Source organism: Lampetra planeri, chromosome 82 (genome assembly GCF_965212315.1).
Source record: "Lampetra planeri chromosome 82, kcLamPlan1.2.h2, whole genome shotgun sequence".
Taxonomy (NCBI): domain Eukaryota; kingdom Metazoa; phylum Chordata; class Hyperoartia; order Petromyzontiformes; family Petromyzontidae; genus Lampetra; species Lampetra planeri.
Window position 1 is genome coordinate 3,676,785 of NC_136186.1, and position 15,370 is coordinate 3,692,154.

Genomic DNA, 15,370 nt, shown 5'->3' on the forward strand with positions numbered 1-15,370 from the left:
TGTAATAAAAAAAAAGTGCACAATAAATATATTGCGCTTGAATCATCATGAAACCACCCCCCCCCCCCCCCGTGAAAAAAGTTACTAATCTTGATAATACAAAGATTCTCGCTGATTATGTTTTAGTGTAATTCTATCAGGTCTCAGAATTCAGATATCGCCGAAGGGAACAGTTCTTATAATTAAAATCATTATGCATGAACTTAGGAAGCAACCACGCAGACCCTTCTTTGCTCAGCAACTTTAATTCATAAACAAAAACATAACACTCTAATATGCGAACTCTTATGCTTGCATAATGCGAGCAAGGATTGAGGGGGGGCGGAGTCTGGGTCACGTGAGGAGAGGGAGGAGTTAGGGTCACGTGGGGGAGAGGATTTAGGGAAAGAACCGAAAGGGGAACGGGGAGTTGAGACGGAGTGAAACGGGAGGAGGCCACGCTGGGCAGTACGGGGAGAGTGGCGCAGTCGCCATGCGGTGGGAGACGTCGGCACCGTCAGCCATCGGTGTCAGGACGCAGAGGAGTAGCGAGCGGTGGAAGGCAAGCTGCAGAGCGGAGCAGCAGTGAAGCTGCAGACGGAGCAGCGGTGTGGCTGCAGGGCGGAGCAGCAGTGAGGCTGCAGAACGAGCAGCAGAGTGGCTGTGGAGTGATCGTCGGGAGAGACGCGGGCCTGAGCGAGGACGCCGTGTGAACGAGATTCTACGAACCCAAATAAAGGACAACGGAGATCGACATTGAGAAAGAGTCCTTTATTACACTTGGAATTGTCAACACAGTACTCCTGGAGATGTGCTCCTCATTGATCCGTACATTTAACCCTCAATGATTACGTTGTTAAACTGGATAATAGAGAAATCGGTTCATTTCTCAGAGTAACGCGAGCATATACGGCGATAAAAAAAAGTCCTTAAAAGTAAATGTGACGATATTCATACGAACGGCAATAAATAAACATGTCCCGAATGCAAAAGTAGACCTCAATGAATTCATTGGTATATTATGTAATTAACTAAACGTCGTGGAACAATGGTGTGCGACAGTGTGCCTGCTTCAGAAAATGATTATCAATTGGCTAAGGCGTCAATAAATTCGTGGGCAAGATTCTGTGATGAAAAGAAAGATTTCAACACAAGTCTCCCTGTGAGTGTGTGGATTCGTAACGTAGGTTTCTAAACGTTAAGTTTCATCAATGAATTCATCGGTACAGTTAAAATTAACAAAAAGAACGACTAAAATACTTCTCAACGACCGTATCCATGTGACTCAATGGGCAGCAATGTTCTTCACTATCAGCTAATAGTTGACGCACTCTTATAATTTTTCTTATTAGTCCTGGTATGTGCGGTATGTGTGTGTTTGGTGGTTTTGTCTCCTTGATCAATTCTTTGCATCAAGCAGACGCTGGGTGATACGTGGTGAGTATGTGAGTGTGGGGGAGGGTCATACACACAGCTTCCTCGCTCTCTCTCGCTCGCCGGCAGCTGGAGCTGCTGCCCACTGCTGGATGAAGAGTCGGCACGATGCTCGTCTTTGAAGGTGCTCGACAGCGCTCGCCGCTCGTCCGCTGGCAGCTGACACCCTTGCTCGGTGGCGCTGCTGCGCTCTCTCTCCGGCTCCGTGCTCTCTGGCGATGCCTGGTTGCGCGTGTAGCTGGTTCTCTAAGATGCTGGCTTGGTCGATGCTTGGGCTTCCATCCTTTCTCCCGGTTGATTGCTCGTCGTTGCTCGCTGGCACTCAGTGTAAAATAACTTTGAGCGATACTTCTTCTGACAGTGCTGAGCTCGTACTGGGTAACCCATTGCTACTCGGCAAGCCTCTTCATCCTTGGTTGATTGCAGAGTGCAACCCCAGAGCTTGCTGCTTGCAGTAAGTTAACTCTGCGTTGATTTCGCAGACTCGTGGCTTCTGCTGGTGCAGCTCGTTGACGATGTGCCAGTCACGGGGGTAGGTTACCCGGAGCCTGCCAATCGCAGCTGCTCGTGGGAGCTGGAACTCACTCTCAAAACTTGTAAATTGTATTCGCACACCTCTTGAACAACTATGAAAGCTTAGTACAATGCAACTTATCGCAATCCTTGACTTTGCAAGCAACTCAAAAAATCAGGATAAATGTAGAATAAAAATCTCAGCGATACTCTGTCAGTCCATGCCGAACTCAGCACCGAGCTTCACCTCGCCCCTCTTCTCTGCGAGACACAATACCCATTGTTGATCTCGAGGCCATGCCCCGGAGTCTGCCCGTCACAGTACTCTCTGTCGCTTGTGTCTTCTGTAACTTGCAGTAGTCTCGATGTATGGGTCGTGTCTCTGTCTTTACGTGAATTCTCTCCCCTCGGATCACCGTGTGGTTAGTCATTGGACGCAACATATGCATTGTCTTTGAAACTGATTGGTCCACACCAGAGACAGCTTTCTTTTGAGCCTAGTATGAAACGGTGTTAATCCAGAGGACGCCAAAAGGCGTGCTCTTCGAGTGTTTGTGATGAGATATGATACAAAACTCAGAGTTGCTGAGGCGATTAAGCAAGCACCATATAAATGATAATATTATTATAACATAGTGAATGATTGGGAGTTTATTGGCTCTCGCTCCTAGTTAGAGATCTACCCAACCCACAGGTCCGCAAATACTGACCGCTCTTACTCTGCAGGTTGAACCTAGGAATGGAGTGTTCAACTTAACGTTTTTTTCATTAAATGCCATTGACAAATGTGAATCTATTGTAGCATTGTCTCAAGCTTACACATCTACAGGTTCTCCATTTGACTTTGTATTGTCTAAGAAGTCCACCCACACCTCCACTTCCACAAACTGCTGGGAGTTGCCTCGCTCTGCCTCACAGTCAGAATTCTCCTCCTGCTTCACGTTGCATCCATTGATGTGAAGGTCCGATTTTGGAGTTGAATGTTCATCTTCACATTTTACCTTCACTTCTTCGCTCTTCACTATCACCTCTTCACATTTCACCTTCGCCTCTGCAAATTTCACCTTGATACATTTCATAGTATCCAAGCTGGAATTTACTTCTGGTTCTTTTTTCAGGAGGGATGGGCTCATTGCAGCACTTTGACTTTCACAAGTCGATTTCAGACTACACTCCTTGGGAGTCTTCTGATGCCTGTGTGTTCTCTGGTGTGTATTAAGATGTGTTGACTGTGCAAACGCCTTCCCGCACAGAGTACACTTGAAGGGTTTCTCTCCTGTGTGTGTTCTCTGGTGTATTTTAAGATTTGATGACTGTGAAAATGCCATCTCACACACACTGCACTTGAAGGGTTTCTCTCCTGTGTGTGTTCTCTGGTGCATTTTAAGATCTGATGAATATGAAAATGCCATCTCACACACACTGCACTTGAAGGGGTTCTCTCCTTTGTGCTTTCTCTGGTGCTTTTTAAGATTTGATGACTGTGAAAATGCCATCTCACAAACACTGCACTTGAAGGGTTTATCTCCTGTGTGTATTCTCTGGTGTATTTTAAGATAAGACGATCTTGAAAATGCCTTCCCACACACACTGCACTTAAAGGGTTTCTCTCCTGTGTGTATTCTCTGGTGTATTTTAAGATAATATAAACTTGAAAATGCCTTCCCACACACACTGCACTTAAAGGCTTTCTCTCCTGTATGCATTCTCTGGTGCGTTTTAAGATTGGATGACTGTGAAAATGCCATCTCACACACACTACACCTGAAGGGGCTCTCTCCTTTGTGCGTTCTCTGGTGGATTGTAAGATTAGATGACTGTGAAAATGCCATCTCACAAACAGTGCACTTGAAGGGTTTCTCTCCTGTGTGTGTTCTCTGGTGGATCTGTAAACCTGATGACCATGCAAATGCCTTTCCACACACAGTGCACTTGAAGGGTTTCTCTCCTGTGTGTGTTCTCAGGTGTATTTTAAGATAAGATGAACTTGAAAATGCCATCTCACACACAGTGCACCTGAAGAGTTTATCTCCTTTGTGTGTTCTCTGGTGTATTTTAAGATAAGATGAACTTAAAAATGCCATCTCACACACACTGCACTTGAAGGCCTTCTCTCCCATTGGAGATCTCTGGTCCTGTGTAAAATTTCCAGTACAATCCATGCTGTTTGCATACTGGTCCCATTGTTGTCTTTTTCTACCGAGCCGCGCTGAGTGCCTTTGCTCCATCAGACGAATTCTGCAAAGGAAGCATCAGAAGAAGCATCAGCTGCAGACAGAAAAAAATGTCCACACCATCTTCATGAGTATCGAGGCAAAGAGGAATTAATATATACAGTCACACATGACTTACACGTCTATATTTATCCATATATTCAAGATTATGCCCAATTCATCACATGGGCTGTTAAGGCACACAAAGAGAGGGCAAAAGGTTAAAAATATGCCTGGAAGCCCTAGTATCTTCAAAATAAATGTTAACCCAAAACACCAAGCACACAATTTCGGCTGCCTGGCTGCAAAAGTAGTATTTATAAAAGCAAAATTCAGCTCATATAGTAAAGGCTTTTGGGAATAATGCTATTTGTATTATGCAGAAATACAAAAATAAATGTTCAATCACAACTTTAGAGGTGTGAAGCCAGGCTCAGATTTGCTTGAATGCTTGGATGAACAGATCGAACTTCAGCAGCATGTGCTGTTAATTTCCTGTTTCCAGTGCTAATGCCATGATAGGTGCAATTTAAGGCCATGTAAGTGTGGATTCCTTGTCAGCAGGTAATGGGAATGGTCCAGGTGTCAAGGGATGACTGGCAGATGAACCAGCTGTGCTCCCCACTGTCTTGCTGGGTTTTATGAACCCAGCGTTCCACCTATTCATGTGGACGTCGCTCTTCCGACCTCATCGTTGTTCCAGAGAAAATATCTATTAACTGCCCTGCAGTATACCTGCAGGGCAGTTAATATGGCGTTGGACCAGATGACGCCAAAAGGCATACAACAAAAAAAAGATGTCAGTTTTGTCGCCAGATAAAAGGGTAAAAAAAACAATTATCATATTTTGCTACTGGCAAAGGAGGTTCCAATGGTGTAAATGCTTACCCCCGAGCTCTCATACTCTGATGGTGCATTGTCTTTGAGTTTTACGCCTTTTGGCGTCATCTGGTCCAACACCATGTGAGACTAGGCTCTAAGAAAAGCTGTCTCGGGTGTGGACCAATCAATTTCAAGGACAGTGCATACATTATCAGAATTGTGTTTTTGTTTGCATTCTGACCGCAGGTATTGTGGTCAATGCAAACATGACTCATGTAAAAAAAGGTGTCAGTTTTGTTGCCAGATAAAAGGGTGAAAAAACTATTATCATATTTTGCTACTGGCAAAGGAGGTTCCAATGGTGTATTGGGAGCTTATCAAACTACATAGTTATTTATTGATTAAAAGCCTTCGTGACTGCAGGAATTAATACTCTTTGGGTCTTTCGGTCAAGTCGCGAACATTGAAAATAATAGATCACGTTTCGATCGCAACACAAGCAATCGTCTTCAAGTGAGAGAGAAAGCTGCTGAGACAAGGTCTTATATAGGCCTGAGATGGGTGCATCAAGGTAGGTGGGTGGAGCTAGAGATGGTCCCACCAATTGAAATAAACACGAAGAAACCGTATACAAAAAATATCCCAAGACAAAAACATAGTACAAATCTGTAAATGATAAAAGGGGAAAAGCCTCTTCTTATATTTTGCTACTGGCAAAGGAGGTCCCATGATGTAGCTGCTCACCCCGAGCTGTCATTATTCTGATGGTGGCGTTGTATTTGTGCTGTACGCCTTTTGGCGCTGTACTCTGGTCTAACACCGTTTGAGACTAGGCTCGAAAGAAAGCCTTCTCTAGTTTGGACCAATCAGTTTCACAGACAATGCATAAATTATCACAGCATGTGTTTTGTTTGCATATTGATCGCGAGTATATTGTGGTTAATGCAGACACGATTCCTTGCAAAAGGTTTCAGTTTGGCGCATTAACATCTTAACACCTACATTTTGATTTGAAGCTTTCCTGACTGCAGGGATTTATATTCTTGGTTCTTTTGGTAAAGTCATCAGGTAGAAGCGGAATAATAAAATAAAATATTAAATTAACATTTCTCACGACGTTTCGATTGCAACACGAGCAATCATTGTCAGGTGTTAAAAACACAGCAATAATTTTTTCCAAAAGTGTACAACGAATTCTTGCTGTTTTTCACACCAAAAGTCACGAAGAAGAAAACAATAAGATAACATTTCTCACGTTTCGACTGCAACACGAGCAATCATCGTCAGCTGTGAAATCCACAGCAAGAAATTGTATTACTTTATTATTTCCCTTCTACGTGACTTTACCGAAAGTACCAAGAATATCTTAACACCTGTTTTGTTGCCAGAAAAAGCGGGAAAACCTCTTCTTATATGTTGCTACTGGCAAAGGAAGTCCCATGAAGTAGTGAGCCAGATAAAGACGAATTAAACTTAAGCAGAGAATTAAAGCAAATGCAATCAAGCGAGGGCAGGAGGCAAGGCCCCGCGTGGCTAGGCCCCGCGTTGTAATGTTCCAACCTGGACATCGATTCCATACTCGCTGCTGCTCAATTGATATCCCTACGCGAGAGAGACGGAGAGAGGCTCTACCTGGGTAAACAACAACAACCACCACAACAACCACGATGTTAACTTCTCACCTCGGATCTGTAATAACGCGCGCGGTGCAGCAGCTTCCCGCTATAAAGTGACGTCACGCGGCAGCAAGCGGTGACATGACGTCACTGGCGGGCTTGAACACAATCCCCTCCCCCAACGAGCGGCGATGTAACTGAATAAATTATGTTAATGAGACGGTCTCATGTGTAGTGATGAGGCGTCAATGTTGAACTTGTCGCAATGAAATAGCGATATTTATGAATAAATTATGTTAATTAACCGCCAGTTCATAGTTTCAGTTTCATTTATTAGAAACAAATTTTTATAAATTGTTTTATAAATTTAAATAAAACCCAACGCGCGGTGGAAAATAAACTTGCGGCTCGCCCGTCAAGATTTGATTCTTTAGATAGCGCAAAGAAATCGAAGGTTGTAAATGTATTTAGAATCGGCTTATTCCGTTTGATCGATACCACAAACGCTCAGCAGATATCGATTCTCGCCACACACTTCATGGTCATTCCCCCCCCAAAATACAAATGTTTATTTTTTTTAATAATTTTTGCATGGTGTGCATTTTGCAAAGTACCACATGGAAAATTTCAAGTTTGTTGCATGTCGGGAAGTAAGCTAAACATTTTGAACAGACAACACATTCACAAATTTTCCTTTCATATAGAGAAGACTAGCTTGACTACCCGGCTTCGCCCGGGACTTGGATTCACCACGCCCGGCCACCTTTGTCTCCCCAGTGGCGATGTTCACACACCACATCAGTTACTCGTTTGAGGCTGAGTCGACCTAGGGGAAGCCCAGGACCAGTAAAAATAATCGTGGTGGCTGTGAGCCGGGAATCGAACTCGGGTCGCCGGGTTCGTAGCGCAGCGCTCACCACACATCATCTCTAAAACACAGAAGTGAGATGGCTTTCTAAAGGTAGATCACTGCCCATAGTTTTTGAGCCACGCCATAGATATCTTTAAGAAAAACAGTCACCACTGGCAGCACATTTCAGTGACACAGAATGGGTCGCAAAACTTGCTCACTTGTGTGACATATTCAGCCTGCTCAACGTACTCAATCTGTCATTTCAGGGGAGATCGACAACTCTGTTCAATTCGGCAGATAAAGTGGCTGCATTCAAAGCCAAACTGGAATTATGGGGGCGACGAGTGAACATTGGAACTTTTGACATGTTTGAAACACTAGCAGAGATTTTGAAAGAGACTGAGCCAGGGCCTTTCTCCCAGCTGGTGCATTAAAACCTATCTCAGCTTTTAAAAGAGTTTGAGCGTTACTTACCAACCACAAAAGACCCCCGAACTGGAAATCAACCCACGACCCATTTGTGAATAAGCCAGGTGAATCGAATTTATCTGTGCAAGAAGAGGATCAACTGTTTGAGATCGCAAATGAAGGCGCCTTAAAAGTATGTTTGAGACAACTTCAAATCTTGATACGTTCTGGATTAAAGTCAAGGCAGAAAATCCTGAGATTGCCACAAAAGCACTGAAAAGCCTGCTTCCATTTCCAACGTCCTATCTTTGTGAAGCAGGGTTTTCTGCAGTGACAGCAACCAAAACGAAATTACGGAGTAGACTGGACATAGGCAACACACTTTGGGTGTCACGGTCTCCCATCACCCCCAGATGGGACCATCTAGTTACAGGAAAACAAGCTCAGGGCACCCACTGATTCTGTGATGCCGCCGCCGCGAAGCCGCTCGGCGGGCGCCCCATCTACGACCTCGCCACCACCAAGCGACGGGGCCGACCCCGCTTCCCCCTCACCGCCCCCCACATAAACACACCCTCACACATTTACCCCCATAGAGCTCCGAGGGGAGGTCTCCTGGCCGGCAGGTTTTCACCCAAATGCCCTCATAGGGATAATCTTCACAGTTTCCTGCGGCCAGGGAATTGGGTGACCTCCCCCGATGCTAATTCGCACCGCGGCGCTGTGACCCGGGTTGAGATTGCATGGTCACGGCGGGGGCTGTCCAGCCACCACGGTTGAAACGCACCCCCCCCCACACACACGTATCGGCAGGGCAGGCAGGCGACGCAATCCACAAACGAACAGCGGGAAAACGGGGCCCCACCCACTGTTCGGCTAGACGACGCAATCCACAACCGAACGGTGGAAAAACGGGGCCCCGCCCACTGTTCGATGAGACGACGCAACCCGTCGCGCTAACCGGGTTCTAACCGCCCGAAACCAGCCCGAGGACAGGTGAAGCGCTCCGATTGGCCAGCGGAGCGGGACCGCCTGTGAGGTGAGGGGAATAAAGAGAGGGGTGAAAGAGTAATAGGAGAGTTCTTCTCAAGTCAGCTCCGGGGCCGTCAACTCCCTAGTCCAGCCACTCGAACGTCCGTGCGACGTGTCGACGTGCTGCGAGGACAAGCCGACAGGAGCATCTAACCGTGAGTGAGAGAGAGGGAGGTGGGACTTCGCTTAAACAACCTGGGAAGTTTAATTCAGAGGGATAAGGTAAAGTAAGATTCCCGACAACCGAGAGATAGAGTGGTCCTGCCCTGCTGACTCTTACTGACTCGGGTAATAGGGGTTCGCTAATACGCCGGGAATAAATCGTTAGGATCAATAACAGCCTGGTGTGGTCTTTGCGGGTGTGTGGGAAGAGCGTGTGAGCGGGTGTCCGCTTGACGTATCGCGTGTGGTTTGGACGAGCGTGTGAAAGCGCGTGGTGCTGTGTGTACGTACCCTCACAGCGTGTGTAGTCAGTGCTCCACGGGTGTGCGCTCGTAATGTGGGTGGTCGGTGTTTCCGCGGGTACACGATCCGTTCTGTCGCTGTGGAGACGCGTGCTGCGTGAGGGCTCACACCCACCGTAAACACCGGTCCCACGGCCCCTTTAAACGAGCGTTATCACCCGCTCACGGCGGCCGCACGTGTGCGAGCAACGCCACTGCCCTCTGACCTCCAACCCCCAGCTGCCATGCGATTTTTAGAGCGTGCACGGAGTTGAACAGTAGCATGCGGCTAGTTATTACCAATGTTTGAGGGAAGGCACGCGGAGGGTGTTTGAATGAACAAAGGGGGGCTAAAGGGGCCAGCCGAGAGTTACGTCACACAGAGAGGAATCGGGGGGCAGTAGCCCCGACAATTCTGCATTATGGTGAATTGTATAATTATTTCATATTACAATGTGATAATAATAAAAATAAAGTGCACAATAAATATAATGCGCTTGAATCATCATGAAACCATCCTCCCCTCCCCCTCCCCGCGGGTCCGTGAAAAAAATTGTCTTCTTAATAATCGTGATAATACAAAGATTATCGCTATAACTTTTGCTGATTATGTCTTAGTGTAATTCTATCAGGTCTCAGAATTCAGATTTTGCCGAAGGATGAAGTTCTTATAATTAAGATCATCATGCATGAACATAGGAAGGAACCACTCAGACACTTCTGTGTTAAGCAACTTTAATTTATAAACAAAAACATAACACTCAAATATGCAAACTCTTAGGCTTGGAATTGTCAACACAATACTCTTGGAGATGTGCTCCTCATTGATCCGTACATTTAACCCTCAATGATTACGTTGTTAAACTGGGTAACAGAGCAATCGGTTAATTCCTTAGAGTAACGCGAGCATAGGAAAAAGTGCTTAAAAATAAATGTGACGATATTCATACAAACAGCAATAAAGAAACATGTCCCGAATGCAAAAGTAGACCTCAATTAATTCATTGGTAGATTATGTAATTAACTAAATATCTTGGAACAATGGTGTGCGGCAGTATGCCTGCTTCAGCAAATGCTTATCAATTGGCTAAGGCGTCAATAAATTCGCGGGCAATATTCTGTGATCAAAATAAAGATTTCAACACAATAGTCTCCCTGTGAGTGTGTGGATTCGTAACGTAGGTTTCTAAACATTAAGTTTCGTCAATGAATTCATCGGTACAGTTAAAATTAACAAAAAGAACGACTAAAATACTTCTCAACGACCGTATCCATGTGACTCAATGGGCAGCAATGTTCTTCATTATCAGCTAATAGTTGACGCACTCTTATCATTCTTCTTCTTATTATTAGTCCCGGTATGTGCGGTATGTGTGTGTTTGGTGGTTTTGTCTCCTTGATCAATTCTTCGCGTCAAGCAGACGTTGGGTGATACGTGGCGAGTATGTGAGTGTGGGGGAGGGTCATACACACAGCTTCCTCGCTCTCTCTCGCTCGGCGGCAGCTGGAGCTGCTGCCCACTGCTGGATGAAGAGTCGGCACGACGCTCGCCGTCGGCGGTGCGCGATGATTCCGTCGTCAGATAGCGCCCAAAGCTCGTCTGTTGGTCGCCGTTCCTCACTCTTGTCTTGGTTCACAGCTGGTGCTGGTCGGTGTGTGTGGGCCGAACCCACGGCGCTCTCCTCTTCCTCACGGGCGGCTGGTCAGGCTCTTTCCCCTGCTGGATGAGCTGAGTCGGCACGACGCTTGTCTTTGAAGGTGGCGCTGCTGCGCTCTCTCTCCGGCTCCGTGCTCTCTGGCGATGCCTGGTTGCGCGTGCAGCTGGTTCTCTGTGATGCTGTCTTGGTCGATGCTTGGGCTTCCACCCTTTCTCCCGGTTGATTGCTCGTCTTTGCTCGTCACTCTATCTCTCGGGCTGCAGCTGCTCGTGGGAGCTGGCACTCAGCATTGAATAACTTTGAGCGATACTTCTTCTGTCAGCGCCGAGCTCGTACTCAATGACCCATTGCTACTCGGCAAGCCTCTTCATCCTTGGTTGATTGCAGAGTCCCACCCCAGAGCTTGCTGCTTGCAGGAAGTCAACTCTGTGTTGATTTCGTAGACTCGTGGCTTCTGCTGGTGCAGCTCGTTGACAATGTGCCAGTCACGGGGGCAGGTTCCCCGGAGCCTGCCGATCGCAGCTGCTCATGGGAGCTGGAACTCTCTCTCAAAACTTTTGAATTGTATTCGCACACCTCTTAAAAACTGTGAAGGCTTAGTACAATACAACTTATCGCAATCCTTGACTTTGCAAGCAACTCAAAACATCAGGATTAATGTAGAATAAAACTCTCAGCGATACTCTGTCAGTCCATGCCGAACTCAGCACCGAGCATCACCTCGCCCTTCTTCTCTGCGAGACACAACACCCATTGTTGATCTCGAGGCCATGCCCCAGAGTCTGCCCGTCGCAGTACTCTCTGTCGCTTGTAGTCTTTTGTAACTCGCAGTAGTCTCGATGTATGGGTCATGCCTCTGTTTTTACGTGAAATTCTCTCCCCTCGGATCGCCGTGTGGTTAGTCATAGGACACAACATATGCATTGTCTTTGAAACTGATTGGTCCACACCAGAGACAGCTTTCTTTCGAGCCTAGTATCAAACGGTGTTAATCCAGAGGACGCCAAAAGGTTTGCTCTTCGAGTGTTTGTGATGAGATATGATACAAAACTCCCGAGTTGCTGAGGCAATTAAGCAAGCACCATATAAATGCTAATATTATTATAACATAGTGAATGCTTGGGAGCTTATTGGCTCTCGCTCCTAGTTAGAGATCTACCCAATCCACAGGTCCGCAAATACTGACCGCTCTTATTCTGCAGGTTGAACCTAGGAATGGAGTGTTCAACTTCACGTTCTTTTCATTAAAGGCCTTTGACAAATGTGAATCTATTGCAGCTTCATTGTCTCAAGCTTACACATCTACAGGTTCTCCATTTGACTTTGTATTGTCTAAGAAGTCCACCCACACCTCCACTTCCACAAACGGCTGGGAGTTGCCTCGCTCTGCCTCACAGTCAGAATTCTCCTCCTGCTTCACGTTGCCTCCATTGATGTGAAGGTCCGATTTTGGAGTTGAATGTTCATCTTCACATTTGACCTTCACTTCTTCGCTCTTCACTGTCACTTCTTCGCTCTTCACCGTCGCCTCTTCAAATTTCACCTTGATACATTTCATAGTGTCCAAGCTGGAATTTACTTCTGGTTCTTTTTTCAGGAGGGATGGGCTCATTGCAGCACTTTGACTTTCACAAGTCGATTTCAGACTACACTCCTTGGGGGTCTTCTGATTCCTGTGTGTTCTCTGGTGTCTATCAAGCTGTGGTGACTGTGCAAACGCCTTCCCACACACAGTGCACTTGAAGGGTTTCCCTCCTGTGTGTGTTCTCTGGTGTATTTTAAGATTTGATGAATGTGAAAATGCCATCTCACACACACTGCACTTGAAGGGGTTCTCTCCTGTGTGCGTTCTCTGGTGGATTTTAAGATTAGATGACTGTGAAAATGCCATCTCACACACACTGCACTTGAAGGGTTTATCTCCTGTGTGTGTTCTCTGGTGCTTTTTAAGATCAGATGAACTTGAAAATGCCTTCCCACACACAGTGCACTTGAAGGGTTTCTCACCTGTGTGAGTTCTCTGGTGTATTTTAAGACAAGATGAACTTGACAATGCCTTGCCACACACAGTGCACTTGAAGGGGTTCTCTCCTGTGTGTGTTCTCTGGTGTTTTTTAAGATAAGATGAACTTGAAAATGCCTTCCCACACACAATGCACTTGAAGGCTTTCTTTCCTGTGTGTGTTCTCTGGTGTTGTTTAAGAAAATATGAATCTGAAAATGCCTTCCCACACACAGTGCACTTGAAGGGTTTCTCTCCTGTGTGTGTTCTCTGGTGTATTTTAAGATACAATGAACGTGAAAATGCCTTCCCACACACAGTGCACCTGAAGGGTTTCTCTCCTGTGTGTGTTCTCTGGTGTATTTTAAGATAAGATGAATCTTGAAATGCCTTCCCACAGACAGTGCACTTGAAGGGTTTCTCTCCCGTTGGAGATCTCTGGTCCTGTGTAAAATTTCCAGTACAATCCATGCTGTTTGCATACTGGTCCCATTGTTGTCTTTTTCTACCGAGCCGCGCCGAGTGCCTTTGCTCCATCAGACCAATTCTGTAGAGGAAGCATCAGAAGAAGCATCAGCTGCAGACAGAAAAAAATGTCCACACCATCTTCATGAGTATCGAGGTAAAGAGGAATGAATATATACACAGTCACACATGACTTACACATCTATATTTATCCATATATTCAAGATTATCCCCAATTCATCACACGGGCTGTTAAGGCACACAAAGAGAGGGCAAAATGTTATAAATATGCCTGGAAGCACTAGTATCTTCAAAATAAATGTTAACCCAAAACACCAAGCACACAATTTCGGCTGCCTGGCTGCAAAAGTAGTATTTATAAAAGCAAAATTCAGCTCATATAGTAAAGGCTTTTGGGAATAATGCTAATTGTATTATGCAGAAATGCAAAAATAAATGTTCAATCGCAACTTTAGAGGTGTGAAGCCAGGCTCAGATTTGCTTGAATGCTTGGATGAACAGATCTAACTTCAGCAGCATGTGCTGTTAATTTCCTGTTTCCATTCTTCCAAAAAATTCCAGAGGGAAACTAAAATAAACGATTGCTTTGATTTAACCTCCATGTTGAATAGTTAATATAATTTACTGCAAATACAAACTTGACACAGTCACACACTGGCATGGTAAAAAGTGGTGGTGTGTCCAGAACCATGCCTGGCCGCCTTCATCTGCTCAGTATTGACGCTTCCTCCCTTCATCATCTAATTAATTTAAGATCAATCAACATAGCAGAGGCCCACAAGCAGTTCAGCTTTCACTTATCAATCATGTTTGCTGTCGGTGATAATCAAACTAATTGTTGAGTTCATAATGCAGTGAAATAACTGCACCACAGCTCCCCACAAAGATAAACTCTTAAATACACATACATTCCACATGCATCATTAACATATATAAACAAAATCCACCATTCATGACGAATTGCAAGTCACCTTATCCAGTGCTAATGCCATGATAGGTGCAATTCAAGGCCATGTAAGTGTGGATTCCTTGTCAGCAGGTAATGGGAATGATCCAGGTGTCAAGGGATGACTGGCAGATGAACCAGCTGTGCTCCCCACTGTCTTGCTGGGTTTTAGGAACCCAGCGAACCACGTATTCATGATGGCGTCGCTCTTCCGACCTCATCGTTGTTGCAGAGAAAATATCTATTAACTGCCCTGCAGCATACCTCACAGACCTCCTTCACAGAGGCCAATATTGACACTGCCGGCACCAGTCATTGGCAGGTCCGATCACCTCTACATCCTCCAATCTCTTCTCTGGTCAATGCCATGCCTGTTCAGCCCCTAATATCTGGACAAACAAAAGATGCTTGAGCATGCAGTGTCTGGGAATGCGGGATTCATGACCAAACAAATGCAGCCTCGCCTGCGAAAGAGACTCAAGATTATATTCTATATTGACATCTTCAGGATATGTAAGCTTCTAATACAAAATAAGTCTGGTTGGATAGAGGATGAATCATAGGCAGGACAGCCTTCATGGTATAAGCCAGCAGAGATGGTAATTTAAATAAGTTCATATTCTGAATCCACATAGTAATATCTGTGGCCAAGAAGAATCACAGCTTTATTCGTTAGTTTCTAAAATGCTTGTCCTGGTGAGGGTCGCGGTGGCAGCATGCTGAGAAGGGCAGTCCAGGCCTCCCTTTCCCTGGCGACAGACTCTAGCTCATCCTGGGGAATTCCCAAGCATTCCCAGGCCAGCCGAGCGACATAGTCCCGCCAGCGTGTCCTGGGCCAGCCCTGGGGTCTTCGACCCAGTGGGACGTGTCTGGTAGAGATCCAGGGGAAGTCTATTGGGGGGCATCCTTACATATATTCTATATTGATATCACCGCTAGAGGCAGGCAATCAGGTGTGAAAAACA

The 15,370-nt window shown here is 45.7% G+C and overlaps 1 pseudogene across 1 annotated transcript in view; it reads right to left on the reverse strand.

The window, feature by feature from the left end:
* Positions 1-735: 735 nt before the first annotated feature.
* The window catches only part of LOC144738387 (uncharacterized), a 48,379-nt pseudogene continuing 33,744 nt past the window's right edge, over positions 736-15,370 (reverse strand). Inside the window, exons 8-9 of the transcript XR_013589245.1 lie at positions 12,870-13,520; positions 736-3,600 (exon numbers count right to left, since the gene is read on the reverse strand). The product of XR_013589245.1 is annotated as an uncharacterized LOC144738387 (transcript). The remainder of the gene's footprint in view (positions 3,601-12,869; positions 13,521-15,370) is intronic.